Consider the following 17524-nt stretch of genomic DNA (forward strand, 5'->3'; position numbering starts at 1 on the left):
TCACTTTGCAATATATATGTATATCAAATTATCACATAGTATGCCTCTAACATGTTCTTGTATATCAATTATATCTTAGTAAAGCTAAGAGAAAAAAAGAATAGGTCTGTGTAGTAATTGAACAAAATGCTATCCAAGTAAAAAATAATGCTCCAACATTCTAGAAATCTATGAAAGAACCTATTCATTCATACTTGGAAAATGATGAGAAAATTCAGTATCTAAATGTAATGACATTACATATGTTCAATATACTTATTGCTAAAATTTTCTCTGACCTGGAATAGTTGTATACACATAATTCCAAGACTTCAGTTTTTCCAAGAATATTATGATATTCTAGCTAGCATTTTCTATGCACTTTACATGTTCCAGAATCTGTATTAAATATTTTACAGTGATTTATCTTGTAAATCTTCATAACAGATCTCTGCAATCAGTATTCTTTTCACCCTCTCCCCTCCACAGTTTACAAATGCAGAAATAGAGGCTCATAGAGATTGTGATTTAATCAGGTCTATGTGGTTAGTAAGTGGTAGAGCCAGACTTTAATACCCAATAATCTAAACTTAAGTTTATGCATTTCACCACTCTGTTTTGTCAGCATCAATAGTTAAGAATAGTGCTGTTCTGGATCAGACCAACATCCCATTTCTTTTTTTTTTTTGTCGTTTTATCTTGTCTAGGGTCACACCTATGGCACATGGAGGTTCCCAGGCTAGGGGTCTAATCGGAGCTGTAGCTGGTGGCCTATGCCAGAACCACAGAAATGCCAGATCTGAGCCATATGACCTATACCACAGCTTACAGCAATGCTGGACCCATTGAGCGAAGCCAGAGGATAACAAACAAGAGCTAATGAATCAGAATGAATAGATAAAAGAGTTACATTTCAGAGAGCAGCTGTTAACATTAACATTTTCCTCTAATGAGTCAGTCTCAGGTTGATAGTGGCTGAGGAGTAGGAGGATATGCAGTCAGCTTGGCTTAGGGCCAGAGCAGAGAAGCATCTTCTGCACTTAATGCTAAGGTTGACCTTGGAGTTTTATCAATATTATGTAAACATTATTCTCATTTGATGGCAGCAACTTTACCTTTTGTAGGAAATCCCTGTTGATTCCCTATAATATCTACTGAGCATTGCATGTAAATTACAAATACATATTTACAATTACAGAAGTTTCCCTATTCCTAGTCACTAAGCATCAAACTTCTAATAGAGTCTCCAGAGAAGACTCTCAGATTCAGTATTATAGTCTCAAGAGACTGTTAATTGTCTGTGTATGTCCCCAGTTAACAAGTGAACAAGAATATAATGGTATCTTTTGATGAACAGAAATTTTCATTTTGATGATCTAATTTATCATTTTTTAAAATGATACTGCTTTCTATGTCCTGCTTAGACACTTTTGTCTACCCATAATTCTTGAATATGGTCTTCTGTTTTCTTCTAAAGGGTTTATGATTTTAGCTTTTAGGTTTAGGCCTATAATTTTTAATCAACTAATGTGTATGATAAGAGGTAATGATTAAAGTGGTTTTTTCCTCTGTTGCATGTTACGTTGAAAAGACTTAGTTTCTCTATTGGAATGGTTTCAAGCATTTGTTAGAAATCAGGTTCTTCATATGTGTGAGCCTACGTCTGGGTTCTGTTTTCTTCCACAGATCTGCTTGTATAGACTTATTCCCACATCCCACCATATAAACTATTATAGCTTTATAGTTAATATTGAAATCAATCAGTAATATTCCAATATGTTTTTCAAAATTGCTTTGGATAACCTAAATTTTTGCATTTTATTTAAATTTTAGATTTGGCTTATTAATTTCTATAAGAATCATAATATATAGATTAGGACGTTTCCATCATGGTGTAGTGGAAATGAATCCAACTAGGAACCATGAGGTAGCAGGTTTGATCCCTGGCCTCGCTCAGTGGGTTAAGGATCCGGCATTGCCTGAGCTGTGGTGTAGGTCACAGATGCAGCTTGGATCTGGCATTGCTATGGCTGTGGCGTAGGCCAGCAGCTACAGCTCCAAATAGACCCTTAGCCTGGGAAGCTCTGCATGCCACAGGTGCAGCCCTAAAAAGACAAAAGACAAACAATAATAATAACAATAATATGTTGATTAGAATTGCATTGAATCCATAGATGAATTTGGAAGAATTAACATTCTAATGATATTGAAAGTTTCAATCCATGAACAAGGTATATTTTTCCATTTTTTCTGGGTTCTTCTGATGTCCCACAGCAATGTTTTATATAAATCAGAATATGGGTCTTCCACACCTTTTGTTAAATTTATTCCTTCGAAGTTTATGATTTTTCTAATATTCTCAATAAGGGTTTACTTTTTACTTTATTTTACAAGCATTTCTTGCCAGCACATATAAATATGCATTATATATACATAATATATTAAACATATTTTTATTAAAAATAAATTTTTATTCTGCAACTTTACTAAATTAACCTGTTAGTACTATCATTATTTTATGGATTCTTTACAATTCTTTATATAAGCAATCATGTCCTCTGAATAGAGAGAATTTTGATCCTTTATTATCTTTATGCCTTTATTCTCTTGACTTATTGCAAAGAGTAGGACCTCCAGTAAAATACCCAGTAGAAGTGGTGAGAATAAACAATCTTATATTTTTTCCCAATGTAAGATAAACCATTAAGTATTTCACCATTATGTATAAAATCAGCTATGGGTTTTACATAAATGAACTTTGTCAAGTTGAGGAAATGCCCTTCTTTTTTTTCGTTTTTTTTTTTTAGGGCTGCACCTGCAGCCTATGGAAGTTCCCATGTTAGGGGTCACATCAGAGCTACAGCTGCTGGCCTATGCCACAGCAATGCAGGATCTGAGCTATGTCTGGGACTTACACTGTGGCTCACCACAATGCCAAATCCTTAACCCACTGAGCAAAGCCAGGGATCAAAGACACATCCTCATGGATACTAACTAGTCAGATTCATTTCTGCTGCCCAACACTGGGAATTCCCAGGAAATTCCCTTCTATTTATAGACGGCTACTAGCCTTTTTAAAAATAAAGAATGCATGTTAGATTTTGTTATATGCTTTTTTGCAGATATTGCAAGAATTACATATTTTTGTTCTGTTAATATGAATTAAAATGATTCATTTTTATTATTAAACTAATCCTGCATTTATGAAATTAAATCAACTTAGGATATAATTTATTTTGTCTTTCTGGACTTAATTTGCTAATATTTTGTTAAATATCTTTGGTAATATGTTAAGAGGGATATTGGTCTTTACCTTTTTTAAAAAACATGTATTTGTCCCATGTTCATGTAAATATTATTTTGGCCTCATAAATGAGGCGGGAAGATTTTTCTACTCTTCTACTTACTGAAAGATTTGGGAAGATTGGTATTATTTATTCCCTAGATGTTTGATTAAATTTTCCTGTTGTTTCAGACAGTTTAGGAAAATTGACATTAATTTTTAAGAAAATTGTTGGTATTAACTCAATTTCTTTAATAGAGTGTTATTTAGCTTTTCTATCTCTTGTTTTGAAAGTTTTGGGAAGTTATATTTTTCAAAGAATTTATACATTTTTTGTAAGTAGTCTATATTTTGACATAAATTTTTATTTTTCTATTAATACTGTAAAATCTGTAGTAATATTCTCTTTCATTCTTTATGTTGGTAATTTGTGTTTACTCATGACATTTATTTAATTCTCACTAAAACTTTACTAATTGTCCTGATATTTTGAATAAGCCAAATTTTAGTTTTGTCAATTTTCTTTATTGTACATCTATTTTATATTTTCTTAAAATTTCTGCTATTATCTTTTTATCTTTTTTATTTTTCCTTTCATTTTTTTGTTTGTTTTCATTTATTCTAATGTGAAAGCTTAGATAATTTATTTTAGACATCGCTTTTCCTGATACAAGCATTTAAAGCTATGCACTTTTCTCCTTGCACTGATTTATGACATTAAATTTTAAGATATTGTATTTGCATTATTGTTCAGTTCAAATTTCTTTTAGTTTCCTAGTAAATTTTTTGATGCATGGATTATTTAGAAGTACTTTATTTATAAATATTAGCAATTTTTTCTAAATATCTTATTATTGTTTTCTAATTTAATTTCATTGTGAGTAAAGAGCATATGCTGTATAATTTTATTCCACTTAAGTGCATAGAGACATATGTCTCTAGAATATGATTATCTTGAAAAGATTGTGTTTCTTGAAGTTGATGATTTTATTGTTCTGTAAATGGTCAGTTACACCAAAAAAAGTTGATGGTGTTCTTCAGATCTTATTTCTCTTAACTATAGTTATATCTTTCGTATAGTTGTTCTGTCATTTGTTGAGAGAGGGGTGTTAAAATCTTCAACAAAGATGCTGAGCTTATCTGTCTCTCCGATTGCATTAATTTACTCCATTATTCATTATTATTAGGGTTATACCCATTTAGGACTGTTACATAAGTTCTACAAAAAAATTACTAATATAATTTATTTTTATTGCTGATAAATTTTTGTCTTATCTATTTGATATTAATGTAAGAATTCCAGCTTTCTTATCATATGCCCAAGCATAGTTTTTTTTTTCTTTTTAGGCCATATCTATCTATTTAAAATACTTTACTTGGAGACAAGTAGTTTATTTTTGCTTTTTTATTTTTAAAATAGTTTTTATTTAAGCATTTACTTATAAGAAAATGCACCTGTTTTAAGTATGCATAGAATTCAGTGGATTATGACAAATTTTGATCTGTGTAACTACCAGCACAATCAATATACAGAACATTTCCATCACCTCCAAAATGCCCTCTACTCCTTCCCAATCAGTACCACTTTCTGTCACTATAGATAAGTTTTACCTTTTCTAAGATTTCACATAAATGAAATCATATAGCACATAATCTTTTGCATCTGGATTTTCCCACTCACCGTAACTATTTTGAGATTCAACCATGTTGTTGCATATACCATAGTTCATTCCTCTTTGCTAAGCAGTATTGCACTATATGGCTGTGCCTGTTTTTTTAACCTATTCATTTATTGATAGACATTTGCATTGTCTTCGGTGTGAGGCTATTCATCATAAAGCTGGCATGAACAGTAGTGTACAAGTCTTTGTGGGAACATATATTTTCATTTCTTTGTGGAAAATGTCTAGAATTGTGGGGTCATGATGGTAAGTGTATGATGAACTTGTTAAGAAAATGCCCAATTTTTTTTAAGTCTACATCTGCATTATATGGAAGTTCATGGGCTAGAAGTTTAATTGGAGATGCATCTGCTATGCCTATGTCACAGCAACAGCAATGCCAGATCTGAGCCACATCTGTGATCTATGCCACAGCTTGCATCAACGCCAGACCCTTAACCCACTAAGGGAAGCCAGGGATCAAACTCGTATCCTTACAGACACTATGTCAGGTTCTTAGCCTGCTGAGCCACAATTGGAACTCCCTACATTTTTTTGAGTATTTGTACCATTTTACATTTCTACCAGAAACATCTGAGCATTTCAGTTGCTTCACTTCCTGGCAGCATTTGGTATTGTCAGTCTTTTCACATTTAACCCTTCTAACAAGGATGTAGTGCATTTCTCTGATGAATAATTGTGTTAACCATCTTTTCATGTTTTACTGGCCATTAATTTATCTTCTCTTGTGAAGTGTATGTTCATATATAATCCCATTTAAAAAACGGATTATTGAATTCTTATTGAGTTGAAAATTTCTTTATATATTCTGGATACAAGTTCTTAGATAGTTGTCCTGCAGTTATTTTCTGCAAGTTTGTGGCTTGGATTTTCACTTTCTAAATTGTTTTTTAAGAGCATATGTTTATATTTTGATCAGGTTCACTTACCAATTTTTTCTTTTATTGCTATTTTTATGTGTTCTCCAAAAAATAATTGACTACCTTCAAAGTTGCAAAATTTTCTTGTTTTATTTTAGGGGTCCTCTAGCCCAGCTTTTATGTATTTTATTAATTTTTATATATGGAGTGAAGTAAGAGTTGAGATTCATGTCCTCTATGTGAAGAAAGAGAAAGGAGCTAAAAAGGATTATTCTCAAGCTTTGAAAACTCATGAAATTTGCCTTGATAGGTTTTGTACTTGCTTGTGTCATGTCACCCTTTCTTTCTTTCCTATTTCTCCCTTTTTGAGTGGGAATGTTCATCTTATGCCTATCCCACAATTACAGTTATTGCTTTTACAGGATCATAACTGAAGAGAAACGTTCCTCAGGTTGTCTCATACATTGAGTCTGAGTATATACCTGTGTGTAATTTATACCTTGAATTACCCATATTGGATTTAGATGATATCTAAATGAGATTTTGGACTTTACATTTGATTCTGGAATGATTTAATACTTTTTGGATTGTGGTTTGGAATGAATGTATTCTGTAAGTGAGAAGGACATCATTTTGGGGTGGGGGAATATTCCCCTGTTATGGACCAGTGATCTATAACATATGGAAAAATGGTCCCCCAATGTTATGAACTGAAATTTTGTGTCCCTACAAGACTCATATGTTGAAATTCTTTTCTTTTTATTTTTTATTGTTATTTTACCCGACACTTTTTTTTGACTGTACAACATGGGGACCCAGTTACACATACATGTATACATGAATTTTTCTCCCATTGTCCTGCTGCATTGTAAGTATATAGACATAGTTCTCAGTGCTAAACAGCAGGATCTCATTGTAAATCCATCCCATTGGCAATAGTTTGCATCTGTTGACCCCAAGTTCCCAATCCCTCCCACTCCCTCCCACTCCCCCCAGGCAACTACATGTTTATTGTCTAAGTCCATGATTTTCTTTTCTGTAGAAAGGTTCATTTATGCTGTATATTAGATACCAGATGTGAGTGACATGATATGGTATTTGTCTTTCTCTTTCTGACTTATTTCACTCAGTATGAGCGTCTCTAGTTCCATCCATGTTGCTGCAAATGGTATTATTTGGTTTTTTTGATAGCTGAGTAGTATTTCATTGTGTAAATATACCACATCCTCCTAATCCAATCGTCTTTCGATGGACATTTGGGTGGTTTTCATGTCGTGGCTATTGTGAATAGAGCTTCAATGAACATGCAGGTGCATGTGTCTCTTTTAAATAGAGTTTTGTCCAAATAGATGCCCAAGAGTGGGATTGTGGGGTCATATGGAAGTTCTATGTATAGATTTCTAAGGTATCTCCAAACTGTTCTCCATAGTAACTATAACAGCTTACATTACCACCAACAGTGCAGGAGGGTTCCCTTTTCTCCACACCTGCTCCAGCATTTGTGATTTGTGGAATTATTAATGTGGCCATTCCTACTGGAGTGAGGTAGTATCTCATGGTAGTTTTGATTTGCATTTCTCTAATGATCTGGGATGTTGAGAATTTATTTATATGCTTGTTGGCCATCTGCATATCTTCTTTACAGAAATGTCTATTCAGGTCTTTTGCCAATTTTTCAGTTGGGTTATTGGTTTTTACTGTTGAATTGTAGAACTTGTTTGTATATTTTAGGGGTGAAGACCTTGTCAGTTGTATCATTTGAAACTATTCTCTCCCATTCTGTAAGTTTTTTTGGGGGGTTGTTTTCTTTTTGGTTTCCTTTGCTGGTCAAAAGTTTGTCAGTTGGCTTAAGTCCCATTGGTTTATTTTCACTTTTATGTCTGTTGCTTTGGGAGACGGACCTGAGAAAACATGTGTAAGGTTGATATCAGAAAATGTTTTGCTTATGTTCTCTTCAAGGAGTTTGATGGTGTCTGGTCTTATATTTGAGTGTTCAGCCTTTTGAGTTTATTTTCATGCATGGTGTGAGGGTGTGTTCTAGGTTCATTGCTTTGCATGCAGCTGTCCAGGTTTCCCAGCAATTCTTGCTGAAAAGACTGTCTTTTCCCCACTTTATGTTCTTGCCCCCTTTGTCAAAGATTAATTGACCATAGGTGTCTGGATATATTTCTGGGTTCTCTACTCTGTTCCATTGGTCTGTCTGTCTGTTTTGGTACCAGCCCCACACTGTCTTGATGACTGTGGCTTTGTAATATTGCTTGAATTCTGGGAAAGTTACACCTCCTGCTTGGTTTTTGTTTTCTCGGGATTGCTTTGGTGATTTTGGGCTTTTTCTGGTTACATACAAATTTTTGGATGGTTTGATCTAGTTCTTTGAAAAATGTCATAGGTAATTTGATAGGGATTGCATTGAATCTGTAGATTACTTTGAGTACTATGGCCATTTTTACAATACTAACTAGAAATAAAACCCATAAGGCAACAGAGATCCTAAAGGAAACAATAGAATATTTTGACTTAATTGATATTTTCAGGGCCTTACATCCAAAAAAGTCAGAATGCTTATTCTTCTCAAGTGCGCATGGAACATTCTCAAGAATTGATCATATATTTGGTCACAAAGCTAACCTCAACAAATTTAAGAGTATAGAAATTTTTTTCAAGTATCATCTCTGACCACAATGTCATAGAACTAGAAATCAAACAAAGGAAAAGAAATGAGAAAAAACCTATTGCATGGATACTAAACAACATGCTACTAAAAAAATGAATGGGTCAATGGGGAAATCAAGAAAGAAATTAAAAACTACCTTGAAACAAATGATAATGAAGACACCACCTCTTAAAATCTATGGGACACCACAAAAGCAGTGCTCAGAGGGAAATCATAGCAATACAGGCTTTCCTCAAAAAAGAAGAAATATCTCAAATTTACAACTTAACCCACCACCTAAATGAGTTAGAAAAAGAAGAACAAAACATCCTAAGTCTGCAGAAGGAAGGAAAACATAAAGATGAAAGAGTAAATCAATAAAATAGAGATTCAAAAAACAATAGAAAAAATCAATAAAACCAAGAGCTTGTTCTTTGAAAAGGTAAACAAAATTGACAAACCTCTGGCTGGACTCACCAAGCAGAGGAGACAAAGAACCAAATAAACAAAATTAGAAATGAAAAAGTATAAATCACAATGGATACTGCAGAAATACAAAAAACAATGTGAGCATACTATGAACAATTCTATGTCAATGAATTTGACAATCTGGAAGAAATGGACAACTTTCAAGAGTCTTACCCCCTGCCAAAAATAAATCAAGAAGAAATAGACCCTCTGAACAGACCGATCACTAGAAATGAAATTGAATGCATCATAAAATCACTCTCTACAAATAAAAGTCCAGGACCAGATGGCTTCACAGGGGAATTCTATCAAACATATATAGAGGGTCTGGTGCCCATCCTCCTTAAACTCTTTCAAAAGGTTAAAGAAGAAGGAACACTCCCAAAGACATTCTATGATGCCATCATCAACCTAACTCCAAAACCAGACAAAGATACCACCAAAAAAGAAAACTATAGGCCAATATCTTTGGTTAATATAGACACAAAATTCTCAACAAAATTTTGCCAACTGAGTTCAACAACATATCAAAAAGATCATACACCATGACCAGGTGGGATTCATCCCAGGTTCACAAGGATGATTCAACATACAGAAATCAATCAACGGCATACACCACATTAACAAAAGAAAAGTCAAAAACCACATGATCATATCAATAGGTGCCAAAAAAGCATTTGACAAAGTCCAACATCCATTCATGATAAAAACTCTTACCAAAGTGCGTATAAAGGGAACATAATCAAACATAATCAAAGCCTGCTATGACAGACCCACAGCAAAAATAATACTCAATGGAGAAAAATTGAAAGCCTTCCCACTATAATCTGGAATCAGACAAGGATGCCCACTCTCACTACTACTATTAACATGATATTGGAAGACCTAGCCAGGGCAATCAGACAAACAAAAGAAATAAAAGACATCCAAATAGGAAGAGAAGAGGTAAAACTGTCACTGTATGCAGATGGCATGATACTATACATAAAAAACCCTAAGCACTCAACCCAAAAACTACTTGAACTGATCAACAAATTCAGCAAAGTAGCAGGATATCAAATTAACATTCAGAAATCAGTAGCATTTCTGTATACTAACAACGAACCTTTAGAAAAGGAATACAGAAATACAATACCCTTTAAAATTGTACCTCAAAAAATCAAATACCTGGGAATACACCTGACCAAGGAGGTAAAGGACTTAATATGCTGAGAACTATAAAACATTAATCAAGGAAATTAAAGAAGATGTGAAGAAATGGAAAGATATTCCTTGTTCCTGGATTGGAAAAATATGTTGAAATTCTAATCCCCAATGTGTGTTAGAATTTGGGGGATCTGAAAGGTAATTAGGTTAGGAGAGTGCATCTCTTATAAGTGGAATTAATGCCTTTATAATAAAAGGCATGAAAGAGCTTTCTTTTTGTCTCTGATCTCCATTATTTGATTATACAGTGTAGAGCAGCCATGTGCAAACCAGGAAGAGATTCTCACCAGAACTTTACCATGCTGGTACCATGGTCTCTGATTTCTGCATTTGAGAACTGTGAAAAATAAATTTCCATTGTCTGCAAGCTATTCAATTTATGATATTTCATTATAACAGCCCAAGCTGATTAAGTCATCATCTTTTCACTTTCAACTTGATGGTATGTTTTGGACCTGAAGTGAATATCTGGCAGACAGCATTTCCTTAGATTATCTGTTTTCATCTGTTCTGTCAATCTGTGTCTTTTGTTTGGAGTCTTTTGTCCATTTATGCTTAAAGTAATTACTGATAAGAAAGGTCTTATTTCCATCATTTTTTATTTTGTTTTTTTCAATTTTTATTATACTTGATTTACAATGTTATTTTTGTTTGTTATATGTCTTTAGCTTTTATTGTCTTCATTTTCTGCATTATAGTCTTCTTTTGTAGTTAGTTGGGTTTTTTGGTAATGAAATGCTTAAATTCGTTACTTATTTCCTTCTCTGTGTATTCTTTTTTTCTTCATAATTACCATGTCTAACACCATAAATTTACAGCTGTCTGATTTCAGTTTATATTAGCTTAACTTTAATAACATACAGTAACTCAATTTCTTTAACAGCTCTGTCCCTGATTTTTTCTTGTTGATGTCACAGAATTGGATCTTTATACATTAAGTGTCCAAAAACACAAACTAATAATTTTAGTGCATGAGCCCCTTAAATTATGTAGAAAATAAAACATGTAGTTGCCAACGAATTATAATAACACTAACTTATGGAAAACAGCTTTCTAAAAAATATATTAGTTTCTAAATATTGTAGAAAACAAAGTTGGAATTAAGTGTCATTGTTAGAATATAATAGCTTTTATAATTGCCTATATATTAATTTTACTGAGATTCTTTATTTCTTCATACACCTCATAATGTTATCATCTAGAGTCCTTTTACTTCAACCTACAGGACTCCCTTTAGCATTTCCTGAGCCAAAGGTCTAGTATTAATGAATTCTCTCAGTTTTTGTTTATCTAAGTATGTCTTAATTGTTCCTTCTCTTTTGAAGAAATTTTCTCAGATATGGGATTCTTGGTTGAAAATTTTTCTTTATGCACTTTGGGTATATTGGCCCATTGCTTTTGGCCTTTAAAGTTCTTGGTGAAAATTATACTGATAATATATTTTTGGAGTTCCCATGGTGGTGCAGTGGGTAACGAATCTGACTAGAGACCATGAGGTTGCGGGTTTGATCCCTGACCTTTCTAAGTGGGTTTGGGATCCGGCATTGCCATGAGCTGTGGTGTAGGTTGCAGATGCGGCTCAGATCCCACATTGCTGTGGCTCTGGTGTAGGCTGGTGTCTACAGCTCCAATTAGACCCCTAGCCTGGGAACCTCCACATGCCACAGGAGCAGCCCTAGAAAAGGCAAAAAGACCAAAAAAGATAATCTCTTTTATTAAAGTATAATTGATTTATACTGTGACAATTTCTTCTGTACAGCATAGTAACCCAGTCATACATATATGCTCATTTTTTTTTCTCATACTATCTTCCATTATGTTCTATCCCAAGACATTGGCTATAGCAGGTTATACTGACAATCTAATTGTGGATCCCTTGTATATGAAGAGTTACTTCTCCCTTTCTGCTTTCCAAATTCTCTCTTTATCTTTGCCTTTTGGCAGTTTGACTGTTTGTCTCAAGGTGATCTCTTTGAGCCCATCCTGCTTGGAGTTTGTTGAGGTTCTAGATATTTGCATTCATTTTTTTCATGAATTATCACAAGTTTTCAGCCATTTTATTCTTTACATATTCTCTCTGCCCTTTTCTCTTGCTCTTCTTCTGGAATTCCCATTTGTGTCTGTTGGATTTCTTGATGGTTTCTGATTAATCCCTTAGGCTGTATTAACATTTCTTCAATATTTTTCATTTTGGAGTTCCTTTTATGGCTCAGCAGTAATGAACCCGACTAGTACCCATGAAGATGTGGGTTCAATCCACTCAGTGATTAGGCATACAGCATTGCCATGAGCTGAGGTATAGTTTACAGACATGGCACAGATCTGGCATTGCTGTGGCATAGGCTGGCAACTTCAGTTCTGATTTGACCCCTAGCCTAGGAATTTCCACAGGTGTGACCCTAAAAATACAAAAAAGAAATTCCTTTCTATTCCTCAGACTTTATACTTTCCATTGTCTTATTTTCAAGTTCACTGTTTTTGCTTCTGTCAGTTTAAATCTCTTCAGATCTCTCTAGAGAACATTAATTTCTGTTACTGTACTTTTAAGCTCCAAGATTTATTTTTGATTTCTTTTTAGATTCCTAACTTTTCACTGATATTTACATTTTGTTTATGCATCGTTTTATTGACCTTTCCCACAACTTCCTGTAGTTTCAAAAAGCCTTTAAGATAATTATTTTAAAGTATTTATCTACTAGATCTGCCATCAGGTGTTTTTCAGGGAGAGTTTTGGTTTATTTATTTATTTTTTCCTATGAATGTGTCACACTTCCTTGTTTCTTTGTATGCGTTGAGATTTTTGTTAAAAATTGTATTTGAATCTAACAATATAGTAACTCTCAAAATTAAATTCTCACTTTCTTCAGGGTTTACTGTTTTCTGTTTTTATTTTTTTCTTGATGTAAGATATCCCTTTGCTAAGGATCAGCTTCAGGTATAAATTTAAGGTATTTTCATGTTTTTTTCTGAACCTGAACATTTCTCTGGGCATGCACAGTAGCATTCTTATTTTTCCTAAATTTGTGTTTGCTTTTGGTTTGGGGATTTTTTTTTTCATTATTAAAGTTTTATTGAACTATAATCGATTTAAAATCTTGTGATATTTTCTGCTTTACAACAGGGTGATTCAGCTTTACATGTACACACATACGTTCTTTTATAGTTTCTTTTCCCACATAGACTGTCACAGAATATTGGGTAGAGTTCCCTTTGCTATACAGCAGGTTCCTGTTGGTCAATCATACCATATATTGCAGTGTACATATGCAATTGTACATGGGATTATTTCCTTAATTTCTCTTTCCAATAGTTCATTGTTAGTGTTTAAGGATGCAAGAGATTTCTACATATTAATTTTGTATCCTACTACTTTACTGAATTAATTGAGGAACCCTAGGTGCTTTTGGTAGCATCTTTAGGATTTTCTATATATACTGTCATGTCATCTGCCATCAGTGATAGTTTTACTTCTTCCTTTCCAATTTGGATTCCTTTTTTTTCTTTTACTTCTCTGATTGTCATGGCTAGGACTTACAGAACTATGTTGAATAGAATTGGCAAAAGTGGACATCCTTGTTTTGCTCCTGATCTTAGTGGGAGTTCTTTCAGCTTTTCACCATTGAGAATGATGTTACCTGTGCATTTGTTATATATGGCCTTTATTATATTTGAAGTGAGTTCCCTCTATCAAAAATGGATGTTGGATTTTGTCAAAAGTTTTTTCTGCATTGATTGATATGATTATATGTTTTTTTTCTTCAATTTCTTAATGTGGTGTATCACACTGATTGGTGGCTACTGAAAAATCTTTGCATCCCTGGGATAAATTCAACCTGATCATGAGATATGGTCCTTTTAATAGACATTTGTATTGGGTTAACTAATGTATTATTGAGGATTTTTGCAGCTATGTTCATCAGTTATACTGGCCTGTAACTTTCTTTTTTTGTGTGTAGTACCCTTGTCTAATTTTGGTATCAAGGTGATCATGACCTCACAGAATGAGCTTGAGAGTGGGATTGCTAGGAATTTTTTTAATCACATTTCAATTTCAGTACTTGGGATTGGTCTTTCCATATTTTCGGTTTCTTCCTGGTTCAATCTTGGTAGGTTGTTCCTTTGTAAGAGTTTGTTCATTTCTTCTACGTTGTCCATTTTATTGTCATATAGTTGCTTGTAGTAGTCTCTGATTATCTTTTGTATTTCTAAGGTGTCCTTTGTAGCTTCTCCTTTTTCACTTCTAATTTTATTGATTTGAGCCCTCTCCCTTTTTTTCTTGATAAGGCTGGCTGAGGTTTCTCAATTTTGTTGACCTTTTCAAAGAACAAGATTTTAGTTTCACTGATCTTTTCTATTGTTTTCATTGTTTCTATTTAATTCAAATTATGCTCTGAACTTTATGATTTCTTTCCTTCTACTCACATTGCATTTTGCTTTTTCTTCATTCTCTAGTTTCTTTAGGTGTAAGGTTAGGTTGTTTATTTGACATTTTTCTTATTTCTTGAGGTAGGCTTTATTGCTGTAAACCCCTCTTAGAATGCTTTTGCTGCATCCCATTTGTTTTGGATTGTTGTGTCTTCATTACCATTTATCTCTAGGCATTTTTTAATTCTCTCTTTGATTTCCTCAATGATTCATTGGTTGTTTAGTAACATATTGTTTAGTCTCCACTTCTTTGTGTTTTTGTAGGTATCCTTGTCCTTGATTTCTAATCTTACAGGTTTGTGATCAGAAAAAGATACTAGCTTTGACTTCAATTTTCTTACATTTACTGAGGCTTGATTTGTGGCCTAGAGTATAATCTATCCTATAGAATATTCCATATACACTTGGAAGACTGTGTCTTTTGCTGCTTTGGGATGGAATGCTCTATAAATATCCATGAAGTCAGTGTGGTATAATGCATCATTTTAAGTCTTGGGTTTCCTTGTTGATTTTCTGTCTGGATGATCTATCCATTGATGTAAGCGGGGTGTTAAAGTCCTCCATTGTTATTGTGCTGTCGATTTCCCCTTTTAAGGTTGTTCACAGTTGCCTTATATATTGAAGTGTCCCTATGTTAGGGGGGTATTTATTTACAATTGTTATATTTTCTTCTTGGATTCGTCTTTTAATCATTATGTAATGTCCTACTTTGTTTGTTGTAATTGTATTCATTTTAAAGTCTTTTTTGTCTGATGTGAGCATTGCTATTCCAGCTTTCTTTTGAATTCTGTTTGCATGGAATACCTTCTTCCATCCTCTCAATTTCAGTTTTTATGCATTCCTAGAACTGAAATGTATCTCTTGTAGACAGTATATATGAGTTATATTTTTTTAATCCATTCACTAAGTCTATATCTTTTGGTTGAAGCATTTAGTCCACTTACACTTTAGGTAATTATTGACATGTTATGTTCTTATTACCATTTTGTTAATTGTTTTGGGTTTGTGTTTGCTGATTTGTTTCCCCCTTTTGTTTTGTTCTCTTATCTTGTGGTTTGATGACTATATTTAGTGTTTGTGTTTGGGTTGCTTTTTCTTATTTGTGTGGGTATCTATCATGGATTTTTGGTTTGCAGTTAACATGGGGTTTTTGTACGGGAATATTATATATACAAGCTTGTTTTAAGTTGTTGATCTCTTAAATGAAAATGTATCTCCAGTATTGTGCATTTGAACCCTCCTCTTCTCATGAGTACTGGTTTTGGTATCATAGTTGTGTGTGAATGATTTCTTACTATATGTTTGTCTTTACCAGTAAGCCTTCTCATTTGTAAATTTTCTGGTTTCTAGTTGTGGCCCATTCATTTCCACCTATAGAATTTCCTTTAGTACTTGTTGTAAAGCTGGTTTAGTGGTGATGAATTCTCTTAGCTTTTGCTTGTCTGTAAAACTCTTGACTTCTCCCTTAAATCTGAATGAGTACCTTGCTGGGTAGAGTATGCCAGTGTAGGTTTTTTCATTTCATCACTTTAAATGTATTGAGCCACTCCATTCTGTCCTGCAGAGTCTGCTGAAAAATCACCTGGTAACCTTATTGGTTTTCTTGTATGTTATTCCCTGCTTTTCCCTAGCTGATTTTTTCTTTGTCTTTAATTTTGGTCAGTTTGTATCTTGAGGTATTCCTCATTGGATTTATTCTATATGCTATTTTTTGTGCTTCTTGGATTCAAGTGAGTGATTCCTTTCCCATGTTAGGGAAGGTTTTGGCTATTATCTCTTCAAATATTTTTTCCAGCCCTTTCTCCCTGTCTTCTCCTTCTGGCACCTTCTAATGAGAACATTGGTGTGTTTAATGTTGTCCCAGAGTTCCATTAGACTGTCCTCATTTATTTACATTCTTTTTTTCTTTATTCTGTTCTGCATCAGTGATTCCCACCAATCTGTTTTCCACCTGACTTATTCATTCTTCTGCCTCCTGTATTCTACTATTCATTCCCTCTAGTGAATTTTTATTTCAGTTATTGTGCTTTTCATCTCTGCTTGTTTAACCTCTAAATCTTCTATTGCTTTGTTAAATGTTTCTTGTATTTTATTGATCTTTGCCTCCAGTTTTTTTTCCCCAAGCTCTTGGAACATCTTTACTGTCATTACTCAAAAGCCTTTTGTCATGTAGGTTGCTTATCTCCACTTCACTTAGCTGTTTTTCTGGGGGGGTTTCTTCTTCCTTCTTCTTGCTCATATTTCTCTGACTTTTCATTTTGTATAGATTTTGGTGTGATCTCCTTTTTGTAGGTTACAGGCTTGTAACTTCTTTATGGTGTCTTCCCCCTTGTGGGTAAAGTTGAAACAGGGGCTTGTGGCAGGCTTTCTGATACAAGGAACAGGTGCCTGCTACGGGAAAGTGGAGCTAATTCTTTTCCCTCTGGTGGGTGGGGCTTTGTCTCTGGGTGTGATTAGAGGTGGCTTTGTGTCTTGTAGGACTTCAAGCCAACTGTTTGCTGATGGGCGTGGCTGTGTTCCCACCCTATTTGTTGCTTGGCCTGGGGCTTCTCAGCACTCATGGGTGGGGCCAGATATTTTCAAAATGGCTGCATATATAGGGGCTCACACTGAATATTTTTCTGAGCCCTCTGCCTCCAATGGCTAGACCCCAGAGCAAGGCACAGCCACCCCTTGCTTTACCAGGAGACCCTCTAAGACCTGCAGGTAAGTCTGACCCAGATTCTTACAGAGTCCCTGCTTTGCTCTGGGATCTAGTGCACATGAAACCCTGTGTGCACTCTCCAGTAGTGGAATCTCTGTTTCCTCCAGTCCACTGGACCTCTTGCACTCAATGTCCTGTTGAGCTTCAATGTCAAATACTTTGGAGGCTCCTCCTCCCAATGCCAGACTCTCAGTCTCTGGAATCTCCTGGTGTTCAGAAGTCTCACTCCTGTGGCAGAGCCTCTGCTATATAGTTATTTTCCAG

Source organism: Sus scrofa, chromosome 13 (assembly GCF_000003025.6).
Source record: "Sus scrofa isolate TJ Tabasco breed Duroc chromosome 13, Sscrofa11.1, whole genome shotgun sequence".
NCBI lineage: Eukaryota > Metazoa > Chordata > Mammalia > Artiodactyla > Suidae > Sus > Sus scrofa.